The sequence below is a fragment of the Phaenicophaeus curvirostris genome, chromosome 2 (genome assembly GCF_032191515.1).
Source record: "Phaenicophaeus curvirostris isolate KB17595 chromosome 2, BPBGC_Pcur_1.0, whole genome shotgun sequence".
Classification (NCBI taxonomy): domain Eukaryota; kingdom Metazoa; phylum Chordata; class Aves; order Cuculiformes; family Cuculidae; genus Phaenicophaeus; species Phaenicophaeus curvirostris.
Window position 1 is genome coordinate 94,826,425 of NC_091393.1, and position 14,858 is coordinate 94,841,282.

The window sequence follows — 14,858 nt, forward strand, 5'->3', positions numbered from 1 at the left end:
TAAAATTCATCGACTGTTCTCCACCAAATCTTTTCCTTGAACTATAGAATAAAGACATTGTTGTAAACATTTAGCTCAAAACTAACCCCTGCCCCATTCGAGGGAGAGAAAAAGAGGAAAAGACAATATGCTTCTGTCTTTGAACTAAACTTCATGAGACAAAACAACAGAAAAATGTTTTTCCCCAGACGTTCTCACTTACTGGTTACGCATTGGGAGGTTTGCCTTCTTCAAGGGCAGCCCAAGAGTCTACAGCAGTGTCTGGCAGGCAGCAACAACAGCGTCAGACCAGGAGCACAGCAGCAAACAGCACTTTCTGGAGCTGGCAGGCAGAGTATAGGCATGAGAAACTAGAAATTTGCCTGTGCATCCCACCCCTTCAAACAGGATGACTCCAAAGAGATGATGAAAACAGAGTCAAGCAGGGATGAATAAGAACACACTTATATGGCTGGATATGTTCTTTTCATAAGCTTTACACAATGTAGCACAGTCAGGAAGAGAGACAGGTCAGGAAGAGAGAAGAGGCACCTGGATTGCAGACAGAGCACAACTTTTTCTAAGTTCCAGGAAAGCAGAGAGGTGCCTTGGTTTTATATCTGCAGCATCCAGGTCAGCAAGAACTTCTCATGCAGAAAGCCTGCCTTGTAACTTGGGTGGCCTGATTTTCTTTATAGCATATGAAGTGCCACAAAAATGTTTAATGCAGTGGCGTCTCCTATAATCGACAGCATTGAATGAGTCTCAAATGGGCAGCGTGCATCTCTAGCCGAGTGCTTAGAAAATGAGAAACACTGCCAACATTTTGATTGCAGTAGCTCTCCTATAAGAGGACAGCATGAAGCTTAGACATCTTCAATTTGCAGCGGGTCAGTGCCTGACTTTGGAATGAATACTCCTTTAACATAGGAATTCTGCAATTTAATTATCTAGATATTATTTTAAAGGCAACTGGAGTGTATATATAAAATGCCATCACATGGATATATATCACCTCCTACACAAATCACTAGCAGAACTAGAACATTTAGTTCCATTACTGGAAAATGAGTGGAAGAAAATTCATTGCGAGACCTTACAGACCAGGAAGGCGACTTATCTTAAAAAGAATCCAATAAGTTGTTTCTACCCACTCCCTCATCAACATACTCACATGCACAGAGCTATATGCTTCAGCCTGGCCAGGATCACTTGCTTGCAGCAGGAAGCACATTGGATAACACCATCACAACCTCAACTGCATCTCCTGGGCTGCCCTTTATTTTTGGATGCATCTTCAGCCGTGGAGACTAGGATTGTGTGCCTCACTGTCCCACCTCACCCCTCAAGAGTTTCAGGCAAAATTGAGTCTTTTTATCCTTATCTGGGTATCTCATAGCTTCAGCGCTGTTAGTCATCATGCTGTCACCTTATCTCTAAGGCTTCAGTCTGTTCCTTGTCCTCTGGTTATTTGCATGAAACAGGGTGGCTCTGCAGCAATAAATACATGCCACACCTTTAACCCTTCATCAGTTGTTTTTAAGGTGGATTCAGTCATGCACCATTTCTGTTAAAAATCTGTGCCAGGCAGCTTTTGACCACATGAGATATTGGCACAGCTAATACAAGATGGAAGCTGTTAAATTTTTATGGACCAGGGCATGGAACAACTCTAGTGACAGATTAGAGGTTTTTTGCTGGCCACACAGAAATGCAGAGGTTGAAAATTCCTGTATATTGTGGCAATTTTAGACAGTAATCCCTCTAACTGGTTCTCTTGTGTATGTGTCACCATACAAGCTTCGTTCATCTTTCCCACATCCCTTCTCCTTGCCTTTACATCCTCTCAACCTGTCCTCTACATCCTCTCACCTGTCCTCATCATTCCATGCAATTGGCCCATCACTTTCCCTTAGGGAAAATAAGATTCCCAAAGGCTGTTTCTGACAGCCTCCCCCACAACAAGGACATGAACACAGATCTATAGCTTGACAGGATTATTTGGCTATTTTTCACAAAGGCAAAAAACCAGCACATCCTTCATTCCAGGTTGACCTTCCTACCAAATTCTCAAGCTGTCTTTCAAAACATGGAAGGGTGAAAATAATCAAGCAGCTATTTCAGTGAGAAGTTTAAGACAAATCACTGGTTTCCTCCTCAGCTTAGTCAAAAAATGCAAGATCTTTTGTACTATCACCACTCAGAAAAAAGCCAAGCCTGAGGCACACACAAACAATGGGAAATGGCAGCAGCAAGGGAAAACTGCAGCCAAAGAGGAAATTTTGGTTAAGTCAGAAGTGAATAAAGAGAGGTCTAGCAGGAAGCATAAGGAATCCATAACTGCAAACAGTGTTGTCATTTTTACCTCCAGTACATGCATTTATTAATGAAGACACATACGCTCAGCCACATATCTAGATCCTCACAGAGCACTCTGCAGCCTTTCCAGGGTCATGCAACAGAACATTTTCTCTCATTCAAGCTGGAGGCCAAGTAAGCCTGTGGAAAGTCAGCCAAACCCAGGGACTTTTCATCTCAAATGGATGAAATACAGTTTCTTACTGACATATCCCTCCTCTCCTTGAAGCTGCTGAAGAGGGCTGCTGCTTTGCTGAGTCCCGGGGTGGAGAGGAGCAAGACAGAGGTCTGGTGGCCACCCCACATCAGCGACCACATCAAAGCTCTCGTGTGCAGCAAGGACGAGTCGGGGAGAATGAGCCAGCCATTATGTCTCTGTCACTTGTTTGCCTCTCAGGATGACCAAACTGGCCCCTGGTCACCCCACTCCCGCATATCAATGAGGATACATACATAGAACAAAGAATCAGAGGTGATCATGAAAACAGAAGCATTAATAAGACTTATGAATAGAAACTAATATATGTTGTACTTGGATGACTTATGGACGTGGAAACCATGAGTTGTGTGTTGGGAATGGTTTGATGTATGACCCTGGAGTTTTTTGGGTCCCTACACACTGGTGGAGGTTGCCCCGGGTGGGGGAGGGGCAAAGCAATCACTGTGTCCCTTGCCAGTGGCACCACTGGCCAAAGATAAAGAAGATAAGGAGCTGGGCCAACTGATATCCCAGATGTTATCATTCCAGAAGGGACTATAAGAGGATGAGAGGAGCAGGTCATAATTGGAGCTTCCTCTCAGCTGGTCTGAGACTCCCACCGACATCAACATAACATCATGGATCCAATCCCTTGGAGCACCGGAGAATCTGCAAAACTTCACCTGCAGCAACTTCATGGAAACACCTAAAAATACTATTACTGAACTCCAGAGAGGTCGTATAGTCCCTCACAAACCCTTATAGGATGCTAATGTTGGTCTAGACTTAAGCTTATATTCTTAACTTAGAATTGTAACATTATAGGTAATAAACTAAATGTTTAAATGCAGTTCTGGGTCCTACTCTGTCTCTCTTGGTGTGTGACACTCACAGAAGATTTTTTCATCCTACAATGTTCCCAGGCCCCACTACACACCACTTGAGACATGCCTACCTCTGCAGATGTAGATGAGAACCTATTCCCAGTGCATTTGATGATTTGGAGTAACCATTTGAGATTCATAGAATCATAGAATAACCAGGTTGGAAGAGACCCACTGGATCATCGAGTCCAACCATTAAATTCAAGATTCAAGATGCCTTTGAAAAGGCTTGTTCTTTGGAAGGATGGAAGTTCCTTCCACAGGTAGCATTGGAAGGAGTCTAAAGAATAGGTATCCAGAAAGGCCAGAAGCAAGACCAGCCACCTCTTTTGAAGGCCACTAGCAAGCCAATAAGGATTAGGCTTTCAAGGTACCCCAAAAAGCCAACAAGAGCTTCAATATGGTGCACCTTGGGGAGGCAGCAGCAACTCTGTAACATCAGCCTCTTGCCATATTTTCCACCGAAGGCCAAAATCTATGTTGTCTTAGTCCAAATACCCTTCAGCATTATCATGGTGTTGCTTTTTGCCACTCAATCTTCAAAGCAGTGCCTGCCCTTCCTCCTTTTCTTCCTTCCTGCTAATTAATTTTTAGTGAAACTTAGTGTTAGCAGTTTTGCTCTGGTTACACTGTCGAGGCTTGTCTAGAGCCAAAATCCACAAAGCCTTAGTGCCATCACTACAGGCTTGCTGTCATGCCTAGTAAGCAAGCTGAACTGCCAGCTCTCTGGATAATACAATATACTTACATTCTTTATGGCTTCCAGATGTCTGAAAGTGCAGATCTTCAGTAGGTTCCCAGTCTAAAGGCATTTTACTGACAAGCAATGAGGGCCATACAATACAGACGGCTGTCCAGCCAGTCAATCCCTACACTTCTTTCATCAGCATTGGCAGCTCAGTTTTGCTGTGTCATGGCTTAGTTTGTTGTTAAGTCTCTGGAAATTACAGAGTTGGGTCTTACAGATTATAAAGCATCATCCTTACCAAGTATATTTAACAGACACAAAGTTTTACAGCAAAACAGATTATTTATAGCCTACAAAATCTGTCAGTTCACCAAGGAGCTCTGCAAATCTCATATGTATAAACACCAGCAAATACAAGACCCACTTTGAACAACTATCTGTAATAAACAGGGAATTAAGGATAATCAGGGCTAGTACTAACTATGAAGAGATTTGCTCCAACCACAGATACTTCCTCAGAGACCACACCAACGAGGTGAGAATAACACAGAAATTTCACCTTTAAAATTAGGAAATGCACACTGAAAAGAGCAAATCAACAGTAAGGGTTTTTTTTTTTTTTTATTCTGCGAAGTAAAATAGCCCAGACCTGACATGCAAGACAGTTTTCTTACTTAAGTGGGTTTGAACCACAACAGCTCTCTTGTTTTCCTTCCAGCCTACTCTATTCATGCTTTGCAGCAAGCATAGTTCAAAACTACCTGTTACAGTAATAAAAGTAATAACAACATTCATAATGCTGAAAGGACCATATGTCATGACTGGCTGACATATCAGCATAGGCCATAAATCTCTGACTTTACTCACCATAAAGAGAGTACTTGCCCCAGCAGAAAAATGTTACCAAGCCAGAGACATCTTCCAAGAACACATCTGACTTGGCAGGATTCATCCTAAAGGGCCCTGGGTGGTATGGCACAACAATGAAAGCCTTCTTTTGCAATAAACCATAAAACAGAAAGTGGAAGCATTTGTTAGAATACAATTTCAGTTTTGCTGGAGGAAGAGGCTTCTCTAATCATGATCACTTCATAAAACTCTTAGTATTAAAAGCCTTTATGCTATGAGTTCACATCCTGTGTACAGCATACTGAAAAAAGCTCCATTCCCAAAAGCAGCTCCAGCTGACAGACAGAACTTTTATACATCAACTTCTACATCCAATGGAAAAAGGAAGTAAAAAGGAAATTGGTATTTAAAACCAAACAAAACTCAAGTCCCAGCAGACTCTCCTACCTCCATCACCTTGACCATCAGCCGGAGGCCATCCTTAGATGCCAGCAGGATCTCTGCAAGTACTGACAGCTTGCTCAGACCCTGTAGCACGCAGGCCCCTTGATGCATAGCACTGGAATAGCCCTACTACATATCTGTCCTTCCAACCATCAGCAGAAGTCAGACTTACACCTAAGAAGTCACTGGTGTCTCAAAAGACAGAAGCTTAGAAAATGGCTCAGACTATGCCCAAAGGATGGGTGCTAAGCTAAGGCCTCCCAGATAAACTGCCTGGGTAGTCTTCATACCTTGTATAAGATTAGAGCTCATCACCAAAATAATTTTTCATAGCAGTCACAGGTTACATGCATTCATCATCAGTCAATAGAGTTTGCAGGGATGTTTCAGAGAAATCCTATCACCATAGCACTTAAAAAAACAAAACCTGAGAGACCACCTCTGAGAATAGAAGAGGAATACAGATATGAAGAAGTTAGTGGTTTTGAGTCTTCACCTGACAGAAATAAAAAAACAGAAGAGCTTTTGGATGGAAACCTAACAGACAGCAATGAGGCAAACAGACTCAGGAACCCTGTGGTAGGCAACAGGGACACTCAACGGGCCTTTTACAGATGGCAACGCAACAGGCTTATCCATCTTCTTCTCGTGAGAGGATAAATAAAAATCCAAGCCTGTTCCCCAGAGGAAAACATTAGACTAGATGTCTTTTGAGGCAAATATAAGCAGAAAAAGCATACATTCTTCTGTAACAGAAGGAACTTCTGTTGGAAACACCCTGGGGGAGATAGCTACCCAAGGAACAAGAAGTCAAAGAGTAGCAATAGCAGTTACCTAGTTCGGAGAGCAGCACTGCCCCATAACAGGGGATAAGGAGACACCAACACAAGCAGTTCCCTCACCCACAGACAGCACCACAGGCTCTGAGCAGAGCTGGGTGATGGTCCAACAGCATCTGTAGACAGAGCAAAGGGACAGACCAAGCCCAGGGTTCATCCAAAGAAGGAGGCTGGATACAAGCTGCAACACATACCCTAAAGGTCTATCCAGAGAACAAAAAACAGAGACCAACTCACCTGCATGGCACCCCAAGGCTGTGCTTAAGTAGAGCTGCTGGGCAGATGGTGTTCAGTGCAATTAGGACCCACAGATGTGCTGGGAACTTGTAGGATTTTCTGGTTATTTTTTTGCTAAAACCCCACAGCTGCAGCAGGCTGCAGCCAGGAAGCCGAGGCAGGAACAGGGTTGTGTCTTCTGTGAGTAGCATCTGCAGTTGGGAGGCCTTTTCTGGTTGCATGCAGCAGCACCATGCAGAGGTCAAGCATGGTTCTTGCCTGCTGTGCCAATGAGGGTGACTGACCACTATGGTCCTTTGTTCATTTTTTTTTTTGTCTGTCTGTTGTGACTGTCAGGAATTATAAGCATCAGCACTGTGAGTTTTGGTACTGGTGCCAAAAGGCAGAGCGGTCAAAAGCCGTACCTTTTCTTCCTTTCCAATTTAAAATGCTGCATCCAAAAACTAAAAAGACTTTTTTCTCAGTGCCACATAAAACTTGATGAAAAAAGAAAGACTATCTAAAGTGACATTTGATGGTCCTTCCCCTAGACCTGTGGTAGGGAGGACCTCCAGTTTATTTCTCACCAGTTCCTATGGACTTCTTCCTCCTTCCTTTTATTTTTTTTTCTTGTTTCTTTCACTCGTCTCCATTCATGACACTTCTTTTGGCATCAGCACCTTCTTTCCTGATCCCACATAAAAATCCCTCCCTTACATAATGGAGCTTTTCACAAGGGCCCCTCTCTCAGAAAAAGAAGCAGGACATTCACTGAAAAGGTCTGAGAAGGTCAAGTTTGTCTCTTCATTTCCAGGCATGGGGTGGTGCTTACACCCTGCACAACTGCTTGTCTTGAGAATAGTTAATAGGGAAAATGCCAGTAGGTGGTGTCCAAGAATAGCTTCTGGATTTGGTGATGTCAGTGAAACCTGTGCTACACTCATTGGTCCTCTTACAGCTGTTGGCATCTGCACAGTGGAAGGGGGTGCAGGGGAGCTGTGGTGGCATCTCCACTTGCAGCACCTTCAGATGACAGCTGCTGCCTTCCTCCAGTCTTAAAGTTGTTTTTCATAAATAAGCACCTTTACTTCACTCCTAAAGCTCCTCTCTCTTGAGATTTCTCCTCTGAAGAAGGTAGATGGGTGACTGTTCAGGTTACCACCGGAACAAAGAGGCAGAGTCTCTGCTCCTCTAAGAACTTGAGGAAAAAAACAGCAGTGGGTATTTTAAAGTGCCATCTGAGCTGAAGACCATGAATATAAAGTCACAGTGGAGAATCTTAAATAGGAGATACATATATATCCATGCATGTTTATATAAATAGCATCCAAAAATGTCAATGACCACTTCAACTCAACCTAGTTAAGACAGCAAGTTTTCAAAGGAAGAGATGTAGCGTCGACCACATGCATTTCTGTCCTGGAGAATATGTGATGGTTGCATAACCAGGCACAGCTCACAGTTTGGTGGCCACAGAGGCAGAACTGATCACTGCTTCCTCTATATCTGGCCATGTGCAGAAGGAGGGACCAGTATGGAGGACCCATGAAAGCTTGGCTTACTGCTTTGGCTGGTGAAATGGGCAGAGGGGATTGACCTCTGCTGCAGCAAAGGGCTACTTTACCTTTATCTTGTTGTGAAGGCCACCAGCATCAACTAGTGTGGCTTTCAGAGCTCTTACGATTGGCCTCCGTCTATTTGCTGCAACAAGTAGCCTATGCTCAATGCTTGGCCTGGACAAATCCACCTTTTTTTAATGCCAGAAGCCCTCTTTCACCAGAGCTGCACAGGGGACCCCCCCATAGCTGTGTGCATGTGTGCACCCAACCCATGCCTCTTGAGACGGGCGTCCCTGTGGTGCCTCTACTCACACCTGAGGCTCGGAAGGGCTGGCAGCTGCCTGCAGAAACATACCCAGGCAAGGGAAATCCCAGCAAGGGCCAAGCAAAGACTTTGGCTGCATGAGCATAGAGCAATACTGTATGTGAGCACTGAAATTCAATTGTCAGGGCTGTCCCTGGCACATCAGTGTTAATCTGCACACTGGTTTGTGCAGATTAACACCCACATAGAAGGTTTCTGGGCATGGCTTAGGAACTAGCAAAAGCCAGGAAGAGCTCCCAGGAGTCCGTATGGAGTCAGCCATCATCTTCTGCAACTGAGAGAGTTTGATTGTACGGACACAAGCTCTTCACTGTCAGTTGGCCTCAGCATCAGAGAGGCCCCAAGTGTGATTAATTTGCTAGAATAGATGTAGCTTCAGAGGACTTTCTTTCTAACTTGGGTCTTAGCTCCAGCTTTCCTTCAACTTTTTTTTCTGATTTGCTACATACAGAAAGTCTCTCTTCTATCATTTGTGATTCACTGCGCAGCAGCACTTGCATATTTTCTGCCCTCATGTTGTTGTACTCCTGGTAGTCCCTTTGGCCCATACCGCGTTTCTCCTGCAGAAGACTTTGGGGTAGGGTCTGTGTTCCTCCTGCAGTACAGTGCCTGTCTGGAACCCCCCCCTCACTCACCTGTAAGCTTTAGTGGGATAAAAATGACAAGTACATTGTCCTGTAGTAAGCTGAGAAAATGCTAAACTGCTTTTCGGCTTGTGACTGAAAGCAAAATCTACCATTTCTATTTACAGATTTCTGCCTGCCACAGAGGTGCCCCTTGCCACAGTTGTACCTACTTCCACTCTCAGCAAAAACAGGTATTACCTAGGGGGTAAGCAGCAAGCGATTATACCTGCTGGCTGTGCTCAAGCATGTTATTTCAGCCTGAAGTAGAAATACCTTCCTGTTTTGAAAGCCTCACCGGTGCAATGTAATAAGTCATCAGTAAATGCTAGAAAAAAATCTCGTCTGGCCATTTTAACTTGATTTGCTTCCTGGAGTTAGCTAAATGGCTACAAACATTGTGCTCATGGAGCCGCAGGGAGAGGAGTCTGATGTATGACAAAATCTCAAGGTTACATTTTCATCCAAAACAGGACAGAGATATCACTTTTGCAGTGATGAATTCTCCTCATTTGCCGAGACAATTTCTGTCACAATTGGAGAAGAAAAGAAAGGTAAGTCAGATGGGTGGATGGCCTCCAGGGAGCTTGTGTAGACATCATGAGCACCTTGACTTCCAGAGCTGCTATAATGGTTGGCAGTGCATAAGGAGCACACAGCCCAGTGTAGCTCTGCAACTGTGTAGGAAACAGAGTTTGAATATTCCTGTCCTGGAGTCAGTGAAAGAGGTGAAAGAGAGATCTCTGCCTCTGTTTTGGCACTGTTACTCAGAACAGAACATTTTAAGGCTATCCTTCTCCATCATCAGCCTTCTGGAAGAATCACAGAATCACTGGGTTGAAAAAGACCCACAGGATCATTGAGTCCAACCATTCCTATTAGCCGCTAAACCACGTCCCTCAGCACCTCATCCACCCGCCTTATAAACACCTCCAGGGAAGGTGAAGTCTTGTTCTCCAGCCCCTTCACTAGCTTTGCCGCTCTTCTCTGGACTCACTCCAGCGCCTCAACATCCTTCTTGTGGTGAGGGGCCCAGAACCGAACACAGGATTCGAGGAGCGGTCTCACCAGTGCCGAGTAGAGAGAGAGAATAACCTACCTGGACCTGCTGGTCACGCCGTTTCTGATCCAAGCCAAGATGCCATTGGCCTTCTTGGCCACCTGGGCACACTGCTGGCTCATGTTCATTTGCTGTCAACAAACACCCCCAGGTCCTTCTCCTCCAGGCAGCTTTCCAGTCAGACTTCTAGTCTGTAGCACTGCATAGGGTTGTTGTGCCCCAACTGCAGGACCCGGCATTTGGTCTCATTAAACCTTATGCCATTGGCCTCAGCCCAGCAATCCAGCGGTAGAACAGAACAATAGCTAACTGCTGCCTTCGAGGCATCAGAAGGCCTCATCTCTGCACTTCTTAGCATGGCACCTTCTTCCAGGCACGTGACTCGACTTTTGGGAACAAGGCGCTGCACAGCACAGGTCTCAGTGGCCACAGAGTGAGAGGAAGGGCAGAACAAAATGTGGGTTGGAAAGCAGAAAGCCTAAGTAGATGGAATAGCGTGTATATTGCTGTGGCTTCATCCTAGACTGCTGACTTTCGGAGTGAGATAAATTCAGGAGTCCCAGATCAGCACAGCTGCAGTGGCGGAGAGGCAGAGAGCAGCTGGGTGGGCAATGCCACAGCAGGAACCCTTTTCCACAAGTAAACTTTAGGCCAGGTTGGATGGAGCCTTGGAAAGCCTGATCTAGTGGGATGGCCCTGCCAATGGCAGAGGGGGTTGGAACTAGATGATCTTTAAGATCCCTTCCCAACCCTAACAATTCTATGATTCTATGGTTCTATGATTATTAGTAAGGACAAGACTATGAGGAACAAGCTGGGCTCTCACACATATAACGTGCAAGTTTCTGATGCCAGTTTGGGTTCACTGAATGCCAGACCATAAACAATAAGTGTATCCCAGACCTACTTCAGCTGGCCATGGGGCTGTCTGGGGACTCTTTGGGCCATTCTCAGCTTTAAATCACTGGGACTTCTTGTTGTGTTTATCCTGCTGTGGTTGCTACCTGATGGAGATGGCACCGGGATCCAGTGAATAGAACACAAATGCGACTCAGGAAAACTGGTTTCTGTTACCATCTCTGCCACTGATTTGTGCTATATCCATAAGCATTTAATTAAGCTTCAGCTTTCCCCACTTTACAAGTGTGATAATTACATTTATCTCTCTTTGTGAAAAGCAAGAGTGTAGAGACATTTGTATAAAAAGCTCTCAAAGAGCTAAGTGTTTTAGTTAGTTACAATCATTTTGACCCTCCCTGAATTTATGAAAGTTGTGTTCCAGTGACTCTGTTTCATAGACAAGGCAGAAAAAAACACAAACACAATTATGGAGTGACTCCATATTCTGCTGCAGACTCTTTACATTGCATTTACTTGGCTAAACCCAGCTCACCTGCAGCCTACTAAGTTACCTTGCACAGGTCCTAAGGGAGCTGTCAGAATCGCAATGATATGACCATCAGTGCAAAGCAACTATTTTATTTTTGTCACACTGTGCTGGTGCTTAAAAGGCACTGTAATAGCTTTTAACTGCTGAAATAAGAGAGCAAAATACTAAGCTAAAGGGATTCTGGCATTGCATAAATGGCTGTTCTCAGAACAAGGGAGACAAAAAAGATATTGCTCCTAAAAGGTGTTTGGCATCCTCATTTCTCTTTAGGTGCCTAAATTTCAAAACTGTGAGCTCTACAAAGCAGATAGTTCAAGTATTACTGATGTTTACAGTGCTGAGCTGCTCCAAGTTTCATGAGAGACTTCATGTATGGGGCAGTAGGGGAATCATACCCCTCACTCTGTATAAGCTTGTCTCAGGTCCAGTCTTAGTTTTCTACATAATTAATACTCCTGAGGGTTCACAAAGTCTGACTCTGTAACTCACTGTTTGCTGCTAATGGATATTAAAATGTGAGCAAGCTAAAAACTCTGTATCAACAACAATATTTAATAAATTAATGCTGGGGAACAATCCCAAATGTTGAGAGCAGACTTGTGCCATTTAATTCCTTAGAAAAGTACCTGATTTGACCCAGGCCAGCTGCAGGAGTCAGGACAGAGCACAGACCTTTCTTGAAGTGTGTTTCATGTGTGCCTGCTCTGGCCTGGAAGCTTAGGGGCATTTAAGGTAGGGACAAAAATACTATAGGATAGGTCTCACAGGCTTCAAAAGCTCTGTTGCACTTTTAGACCCAAATAAAGGAGACAAAGCACAGCAAAAAGGGTTAATTGCACAGGTCAGATGTACTGCTCCAGAACTTAAAAGCTCCATAAGAAGAAGAGGGAAGTGTCTGCATTTGCAAATGTGTGTGAGTCTGTGTGGGTGTGAATGTAAACATGCACATTCAGGGGGAAAAACCTTCCAAGAAAATCACAGAATATCCACCACCAGATTACAAGGAAAAGAGATGCCAAGATCTTAGAATTAATTATTCTCAGTGAATCATTCTTGCAGTTAAAAGCCATACCAGCATTTCCAGAAAAACTTTCAGTTTGGTATATGTAAACAAATCTAAAGAAAACAAACAAACAGCTAATAAAATTTGAAGATAAAAGGTTTGAGATAATAAGATTAAAGATGTAATGGGTGTCATTTGCAGAAGCTGTGTTTCTACAGACTTTGACATTCACATTGGTAGCTGAGTTTCTACAAAACAGTTCAGCTCTGAACTGCTGGCCTCAGTCAGTGTCAAGCCTACAGCTCAGAAATCCTCTTGCCATATCCCACCTCACTGTGCAGGCTTTGACTCAGCAATGCAGAGCCACATATTTAGGCAATGTGAGTTTTACATTTGAGCAGGTATTTAACTGCTTTGGGTCTGAGATTAAATACATAATTAGAGGCAAGTACCTGCAAAGTGCTTTGATCTTGGGCAGTGATCCTTAAACCACACATGGCTCCCCCCCAGCTTACTACTCTCTAGCTCATTCCAGTCCTCACTGAGGATGCCAACATCTTGCCTTTCCCACCCCTGCTTCTTAACAAGACCTCAATCTCCTCCATATGCATATCATACTTACTCCTCATGCGTAGTCCAAGATTTTAAAGTCTGGAACCAATAAGCTTTCCAAAACACATTAGTAGTCTAAATAATAGGTGGGAAGAAACAGTGCAGAAGTTTTACAATGTATTTATTTTACTTTACACCCTAGATTTACTACCGATGAACTCATAGGTAGTCATCTATTGTCCTTACTCTGGTTAAAATAAGTCTTACCTGAGAAGGATTAAGGTACTTGACGTTAATTATCCCACTGCTTTAAGTGTTATTCAGGTGGTGATAGAAAATGCCTATCAGTTTTAAGCCTCTATTTTCCAGGAAACCACAGGGTGAATATGTCTACAAGAAAAGCATGTTCATAAGCAATGAACACATCAAGGGTTGGTAGACAAGTCAGTATGATTCTGCCCACTAAAAACAATCACGGTGTGCATGCACCGCACTATTGTGTGCTGCTGCTCTATTGCTATTGCAATACTGCATCTGCAAGAGATTGTGTTAGCCAGAACAACAACCCAAGAAACACACTAATGTCTTTCCCATTAAAGTTTTCCCTAGCAACTGCTTATTCAGAGCCCCCCCAAATGTCAAAAAAGATGAAATAGTCTTTAAAAAACATTGACACCTTCTACCACAGCCAAAGCAGACAAGGGGAAAAGGAAAACTTCGAGTAATAATAGAGATGGGCTCATGCATTGCAACAAAACCATTTCAGCCTGAGAAGCTGCTACTGCAGTCATTGGCTGCCAGCGAGGCAATGTGCCAAAACGCTTCTGAAAGTGCGACTGCGGTTGTAGACAAGCAATAAGAAAATGTCTCGCATGCCAGTGCAAATCTCTGCTATCCCAACACAAAACAAAGAGGGAACACGAATGAAAGCCTTGCATGGTTAGCTGGAAGATGAGCTCTCGTTCCCTGACACGCTTGACACCTAAGGAAGTGTGAGACAGAAGGAGACAGAAGTACACTTGTTCTTCAGCATATGTAGCAAAAAATCGTGCATATATAGTTATTCTGAAGCTGTTGCTCTGAAAATGAAAACCTGGCCTGGTTACATAAGGCTTCTGCTGTGCTGGCCCAACTCTGCTTCAGATGAAGCAGGACATGACCGTGCCTCCAGCCGCAATGTCAGGGGTTTAATTACCACCTCTGCTGCCGACATTCCCGCCAACCTTATACAAGTCATGACATCAGCTGGTGAAATCTGGTTTTAGTCTGTGAAATGAAGCTGACTACGTGCTGTCCCCCACCCCTTCTCCTGCCCGTGGGGATGCTACGCCTCCTTGGGCAGAGCTTCTCTCCTGCATGGCCTATACATACAGTGCTAAGCATAGAGGGAGAGGGACAGCCTGAAATAAAATCCCCGTTGGTGAATACTAATTGGTTGGGTCTTTTTCCCTCCCTTGGTTTCATGTTTTCCCCTTGCAGGCTTTCCTTAGCCTTGAAGACCTCTTCTGTAACAGAAGCCTGCATGAGCCAGCATTGATGCTATATGTGAAGGGGAAAGGAAATCACAAACCTTCCAAGGAAGAGTTTTTCTGGCATGCTTTTTGCTTGCCATCTGTTTACAGGGAAACATCCTCAGGAGCCTTCTGTGTTGCAGGTTACATTCTTTCCGTACATATCAGATAATAAAGCTGGTTTTAATTAAGACAGCCTGATCAGGGACTGGTGCCATATACCTGCAGTGGGCACCATGCCGAAGTGAGTGGGAGGTGAGACTGGCAGTCTGGAGACCTATTGAGGATCTCAGGGGTCAAATAAGGGATTTACCTAGACAGTAATGGATATTTACACTGTAAGTGGCAGGTCTGCATTCCTTTATAACCTATCCGATAG